This window comes from Nelumbo lutea, chromosome 1, assembly GCF_056320005.1.
Source record: "Nelumbo lutea isolate HS-2025 chromosome 1, American lotus-T2T, whole genome shotgun sequence".
Classification (NCBI taxonomy): domain Eukaryota; kingdom Viridiplantae; phylum Streptophyta; class Magnoliopsida; order Proteales; family Nelumbonaceae; genus Nelumbo; species Nelumbo lutea.
In genome coordinates, this window is record NC_142684.1 from 48,194,422 (window position 1) to 48,201,989 (window position 7,568).

Genomic DNA, 7,568 nt, shown 5'->3' on the forward strand with positions numbered 1-7,568 from the left:
GTGATCTTCCCATCTTCGAAGAAGTAGAAAGAATGGCTGACAGAGAGAGGACATTAAGGGAGTTGGCTGCACCAATTATGAACCAACAACCTTTATGCATCACGTACCCCACTCTTGAGGTAGCCTTTGAACTCAAATCTGGTTTGATTCAATTATTACCTCTGTTTCATGGTTTCCCAGGTGAGGACCCTCACAAACATCTAAAGGAATTTCATGTCGTCTGTTCAAGCATGAAACCCCACGGTATGACCGAGGACCATGTAAAACTCATAGCCTTTCCATTTACTTTAAGAGATAAAGCAAAGGATTGGTTGTATATTCTCCCTCCCGGTTTAGTACGCACATGGGATGAAATGAATAGGATATTTTTAGATAAATATTTTCCTGCATCCCGGGCTGCAAATATAAGAAAAGAAATATGTGGAGTTCGACAGTTTGGTGGTGAGACATTATATGAATATTGGGAAAGGTTTAAGCAACTTGTTGCTAGTTGTCCCCACCACCAAATTCCTGAACAATTGTTAATCCAATACTTCTATGAAGGGCTTCAGCCCATGGATAGAAGTATGGTCGATGTAGCTAGTGGAGGAGCTCTAGTGAACAAGACACCTAAAGCGGCCAGGGAATTAATCTCCAATATTGCCGAAAATTCTCAGCAATTTGGTACGAGGACAGAAGGTACCATTCGAAGGGTTAACGAGGTAAGCAATGCAAATTTAGAAAACCAGATTTCTTATTTAACTGCCTTGGTTAAGTAGCTCGCAGCAGGACAGTTACAAACTGCCAGGGTGTGTGGTATCTGTTCGATCCCTGGACATCCTACGGACATGTGTCCACCATTACAAGATGGCCTAATGCAGCAAGTCAATGCCATGGGAGGATTCCCGGGCCAGCCCCAACGAAAGTTTGATCCTTACTCCAATCATTACAATCCGGGGTGGAGAGATCATCCAAACTTAAGCTACGGGACCCAAGGAGGACAGCAGAAATATCAGCCCCAATTTCTCAGTCGACAGCCCCAGTTTTCAACACCCATCACAGCGCAAAGCCAACCCCCGAATTCAGGTATGTCTTTGGATGAAATAGTTAAGGCTCTAGCTACTAATACTTAGCAATTTCAACAGGAAACAAGAGCCAGCATTCAGAATTTGGGGAACCAAATCAGCCAACTTGTCACTGCCGTTAGCAAGTTGGAGGTGCAGAGCTCCAGGAAACTACCATCACAAATGGTAGTCAACCCCAAGGAGAGTGTAAGTGCAGTGGTGCTAAGAAGCGGGAAGGAACTGCAGCTAGAACCTACCTCACCAAGGAAGGTGGATAAAGGACAAGAAGAAGACAAGGTGCAGGACTCAAGAGTTAGAGAGAACGTTTCAGCCATGATCAAGAGGACCATACCAGAAAAACATGCTGATCCAGGTATGTTCACCCTACCTTGTGCGATTGGCAATAAGAAAATCGAGCATGCCATGCTAGACTTAGGTGCATCTATCAATGTCATGCCATACTCGATTTACTATGCTTTGAGATTAGGTCCTTTAAGGGAAACTAAAGCTGCTATCCAATTAGCTGATCATTCTAACACCTTCCCAGAAGGGATTGTTGAGAATGTAATGGTGCAGGTTAACGATTTAATTTTCCCAGCTGATTTTTACATTCTGAAGATGGAGGAGGACACGATCGAAAGTTCAGCCCCACTTCTATTAGGCAGGCCATTTATGAAAATGGCCAAGACCAAAATAGATGTGGATGAGGGTACCCTCTTCGTCGAATGTGACGGAGAGACTATTAAATTTAATATTTTTGAAGCTATGAAGTACCCAAATGAAGACCATTCGGTTGACACTATTGATCCAACTGTGCAGGAATTTTTTGAAAAAGATATGAATGAGGAGTTAGAATCGAGTGCACAATTGGATACGAAGGCCCCTATTCCAGATTTGAACCCGCCCATGATGGATGGAAGGGGAGCACACCGAAAGCTAAAACCACAAGAGCTAAAGTAGCAAAGGAGGACGTCGAGCATAACGACATTAAACAATTGCGCTTGTGGGAGGCAACCCATTGTGTTTAGTTAATTTTGTTATTTTGTTTGGTTTTGATTTTTGTGTTTAGCAGGAACCCAACAAGATAAACAGGGAAGTACCCCCAAATCTTTCTACTTTATGCATAATCACATACACTGGGGACAATGTATAACTTAAGTGTGGGGGGATTACGAAAATCTGATGGAAATTTGGGATACCTTACCTTCTTGAAATTTCTGCTCCCTAGAAACTTATCTTTGAACGATTTCAACTTATCAGGAATCATGTGCTTAGGCTGAATAGATAAGATAGGATGCAAGCATGACTAACTAAATCTTTCTTGGCTGCATATGGTATCTCATGATTTTAATCGATCAATAGGCAAGATGCATAAGGGTTTGATTGATTTTCACATAATTATCTGTCAAACAAGGGTTGATTATTCTAGAACTTGCTATGTTAAGCATATAGAGACCATGATCAATGAATTCATGGATCAGGCGGTGAAACCCTGTGAGTCTTGTGAAAAAAAAAAAAGAGGGAGTTTGAAACTAAAATCGTGACTGATGTGAGATGGAGCATAAAATGCACTCACATTTAGAAACAAAAAAACAAGTGTGAGATGGAGCATAAAATGCACTCACATTTAGAAATGAAAGCAAGTGTGAGATGGAGCATAAAATGCTCTCACATCTTGAAAAGAAGGCAAGGGTGAGATGGAGCATAAAATGCACTCACCCTAGAACCCCAACCCCATTCTCACCTTCAGATGCTAGGAATTCACACTAAGTGATGAAGATGTGATACATAGCAAGCTTATGGCAATAAGCACACCTTGTTTTGATTCAAAGGAAAGTAATTGCATCTGGCTGAATTGGTTTGTTAAAAGCAATGAGCACCCGTGCAGTCCAAGGAGTTTTCAGCCCTGGAAGGCTTGTCTCCTTGACTATCGATTTAACTTGGGACCATGAGGAATGGTGATTTGCGATCACTCTTGGACAAGAAAAAGGGGAGAAAGAGATGAAAAGGGAAAGGTTACCAAGTCTGAACTAAAGCATGAAATGAACCAGGCCTCATGTAGAGAAAAAGAAAGATTGAAAATCAATAGTTAGTCTCTCTTGTGTTATTTGAGTTTTTGCCTTGCCCGAGAACGGGCAAAGTTTAAGTGTGGGGGGATTTGATGAGACCAAAACAAACCCTAATTTTATCCCCTAATATTCATTCTTTTACATTTATTTAGCACTTAAATGGACTCATTACTCTTGTATTTCAATTCAGGGCAATAAAGAAGGCAATTGGAAGAAAACAGGGCAAATCGGATGATTTTGCACAGTTTCGGCGATAGTCAGTAATCTGGGCCTAACTCTCAATTCCGGACACCGAATTGGATAATTCAAAAAGCATTAGAAAGACGAAAGGAAGGCCCACAACTTTTATTTTTGGGTTTTGACAGCTTCAGCCCGCATCGAGTACGAAAACGAGCCCAAAGTCGGAGCAAGTTCGTAGTCAGGCCCATTTCACAACTTAAGCCCAACTCGCAGAAGTACCTTGAAGCAGCCCAACTCGAATTCAAGAATTAAGAGTCCGAATTTCGAATGTAATCTCCAAGGAGAGAGTTTTATCAGATCTAAAGTCTTGAATGTAATCCTAGAGAGATAAAAAGATTGAGATTAGAACATTAGATAAGAGATAGGATAGGATTAGTTCAAGATAAGATCAAAACTCCCTAAGGATAAGATGATCTCCTAGAAGGAGTTGGAAAACAGCCCTCTCCTTTGGCTATATAAAGAGGGGGGTGAACCAGCTCTAGCAATCACTCATTCCAAGATCCAAGAGATCATCAAGAAGACCAAGAAGCAAGAAGGCAGTTCGGCTATGGAGAAGAAGAGCATGGAGATTGCGCAGATCATGAGTAGCTAAGCTTCTTTTTCTGGTTCAAGTGGGGAGGTTCGATTGTGTCATTGTGAGGTTCTGTAGTTACTTTATTTTCTTTCTTTTTAATTCAAGTATTCATTGGTTCTTGTGCACATTTTTATTGGATGTTAATGTTAATTAGTCTGACAAACTGAATTAATGTTGATTTTCCTACTGCTATCCATGATTTCGGTGATCCGTAATTGTCACGAATAATGGTACAAGTAGCAATTAGGTTGTTATCTTTTTGGGTCAATTGTTCGTGACAGCCTTTGACCAATGTTTTAACATGGTGCAACCTAAAAGAATCGATGGAACAAAATTCAGTAATTGCAGCTATCTAAATTATTGTTATTTTGGTTTAACTGTTTTCACAAATCTTAATGCTATCATTGTTTAACATGGAACGCTATCGTACCCAGTTGAGTGGTGATAAGTGTTGATCGAATGCTGGGTTTGGTCAACTGAATTAGGAAAACACAAGGCTTGTTATGGCTATCCTAATAAATCTAAGGTTAAAGGCTTGAATTGCAAGAATGCTGAATTGTACCTAGGACCAATGGCCAATCGATTCAACCCGAACCCTTGAACCAGAATTCGGTAAGACTGATTTTCTCTTGTTTGTTTAGATTATTATTCTTTTAATTTTAGTTATTTAATTTTCCCACACAATTACTTTACCCATTCGGCTAAGAGATTACTGATTTGCTCCCTGTGGGATTCGACCTAGAACCACTTTTACTGCAAATATTTTATTGTGGGACTAGTAAAAATTTTGAGGGCTTCGACAAACCCGTCAAAGTGACACACATCTGATGCCCTATCCTTCTTCTGCTTCTTGGGCTTGGTAGTCTTCTTCTGAGCCTTCTTTGCCTTCCTCTTTTTCTTGCCCATTTTGTTTGCTTCGACAAGCATAACTATAGGCTCATCCTTCTTTAGTAAGTCCTCGGCCCTTTGCAACATGTTGCTAAGCTCTTGGACGCTGACATTCAGCTTGTTCATATTATAGTACATTATGAACCCATTGAACGAAGAGGGCAAAGAATTCAAGATGGCATCAACTTTTGTGCCAAGATCTACCCTGGATCCAAGGGCTTCCTGCTCGTTAATATAGCCCATCATCCGAAGATAATGGTCATGAACCTTCTGTCCCTTGGACATCTGAGCGGTCATGAACAATTTCAAATCCTTTTGCCGAGTATAATGGTTCTACTCTTCGTACTGTCTTCAGACTGTCCAATATGTCCTTAGCAAGTTCGATCTGATCGAACTGCCTCTGTATTGAGTTGTCTAAAGAAGCAATGACATAGCAACGGGCTAGGGAGTTTTTATCCTCCCAATCTTGGTACTCTCTCCAATGGGCCTTAGAAGCCCTATCACCCGGACGCTCTGGGGTGTGATTCTTAACTACCTTGTCCAGTTTTTCTTAAGTTAATACTAGCATCAGGTTACGGTACCAGTCGACATAGTTTGGGCCCTTAAACTTGTTGTCATCAAGAAGCTTTGCAAATTGTCCATTTGCCATTTTCTGATAAAATAGCAAATATTAGTCCACAACTTTATTTGATTCATGTTCGTTTCATAGACATGGATTTTAATCTATGTTCCATTCCCCTTTGTTCATCTCTGAGATTTCCCTCCTTCTCAGTGACGGAGACAGTGACTTGTCTCTGGAAATGTGGGAAACCACATAGGGTGCATGGAGCCATCTGTTTCAGCTACAAAACCCCACCATCTTTCTATGAAGGATCATATCCACTCATCATATGAGTTTTCCCTTTGGCCTCTGTCAGACAAGGTTTAGAGCCATTTTCAGGTAAATCTCTCTGTCCAGTGAGTGCTCACCCATCATATTCGTGAACGCCAAGGTACCGTGAGAGAGTTCCCATTTTCTAGTGAAGCCCCTCCCACATCGGTCTATGATGCCCCTATCATCTTATGAAACACTTAGACAAGCCCATCAGCAAATGGATAGCCTATTTTCTGGTGTGTTTTTCTCATTACTGAAGGATCCATCCTCATGCTAATGATGAAAGGCCTTTAGGGAGTTCATCACATGAATCTCCCGATCACATGCACTCATATTTACTGGAGGGAACAAGAGTTATGCCATAGTTTAATTTAGGGCAGACAAAAGTGGCTCCCACTGACTTTCATAAAGCCAGATTTTGGTGGGCCTAAATCGGCTAGGGTTCTGCACGTAATTAAATCTTTAATTCAAGAAAATAATCTAATATTAAAAAACTGATAAAAGAAAATCAAGAATTAGTCAACCAGGGCTGTTCGCACAATCCATCGTGCAAAACAGAGGTTAGATCACAGTTTGCAATTTCATAAACTGCAAATCGCATATAGCGATTCTCCCATCTGCGAAATCTCCTTCTTTGCGCTGCCATCTTCGAAACAAAATAAAATAAATAGGAAACCTAATTTCTATTAATATTACATCAGATCGAATACCTATACATTCAGTCTAAAAATAAAAAAACATTATTTACAGACCAAATATAATAAAATAATCCAAGAAACTGCAAAATTGCAGGTTCTTGTTAGACAGTTTTGTATGCCCTTAGCTTCAATCAAGAATGATGTACTTTATGAGTTTATTGTAAACACCTCATTGGGCGTGAACACCTCCATTGGGAGACATTGCTTCTCTGTATCAGGTATATCCCCCCTCCTACTCCTTTTGGTTCAGATCTAATTTGGTTCTTGATTCAAGATTGTGAAGGGGAGGGATATCCATCACATGGACACCCAAATCTTGCGGAATAGATAGGGTGAATTTCAAAATGTTTTCTCCCATCATTGCAGGGAATCAAATTCCCTATTTCAGAAAACATATTTTCAAGGATCAATCTTGAACCATGAACCAAATCAGATCTGAACCAAAAGGGGTAGGAGGGAGGATATACCTGATACGGAGAAACAATATCTCCCAATGGAGGTGTTCACGCCCAAGGAAGGATCCAAAATCTGCTCCCACTGAAGATGGCGCAGTGCAGGATGGAACAGAATCAGCAATGTTCTTCCAAAAGAACTTGACCCTTCGCAAGAATCAACTGGATGGCTTGTGAGTACAGCTCCAACCAATCTTTTCCCAAAAGATTGGAATCAAGATCAGATCTTGATTTCTCCCAAGAACTGGAGATCAAACTAAAGGCAATGGCGGCGACAGGAAGGAGGCGGCAGGAGAGAATTCGTAGGGTGAAAAAATCTCTCTTTCAGTGATTTTCTCAGCTCTAAAGAGAATCAGATGTGTGTGTTTCTTAGGCTTCCGCCCCCTTCTTTTGTTAACCTAAAAGATCAGCTCCTAATTCAATTAGGAGCTGCTTATCCAAATCATATTTGGATAAGATCTCTCTTTAGGTGATAGGGATAAACCCTTATCTTATCTGCAGATTAAATTAGCTTTCTCCTAATCTCATTAGGAGGTTTCTAAATCTGAATCACATTCAGATCTGGACTCTCTAAGAGGATAGGATTAAGACCCTATCCTATCTTCTAGTCTATCTCAGAATTTGCCCCATAATTAATTAAATAAACAGCCCAGTTCGAAATGGGCATTTGGCCCATTAAGCTTATGTACTCACTTAACCTTCCAAATTGCTGCCCAGTTGGGCTTCCTTG

At 40.6% G+C, this 7,568-nt stretch overlaps 1 non-coding gene across 1 annotated transcript; it reads right to left on the reverse strand.

Moving 5' to 3' along the window:
* Positions 1 to 401: 401 nt before the first annotated feature.
* Positions 402 to 508, reverse strand: LOC148874558 (small nucleolar RNA R71). The gene has a single exon (XR_016106386.1). It is a non-coding gene; the product is annotated as a small nucleolar RNA R71 (small nucleolar RNA).
* Positions 509 to 7,568: the final 7,060 nt, after the last annotated feature.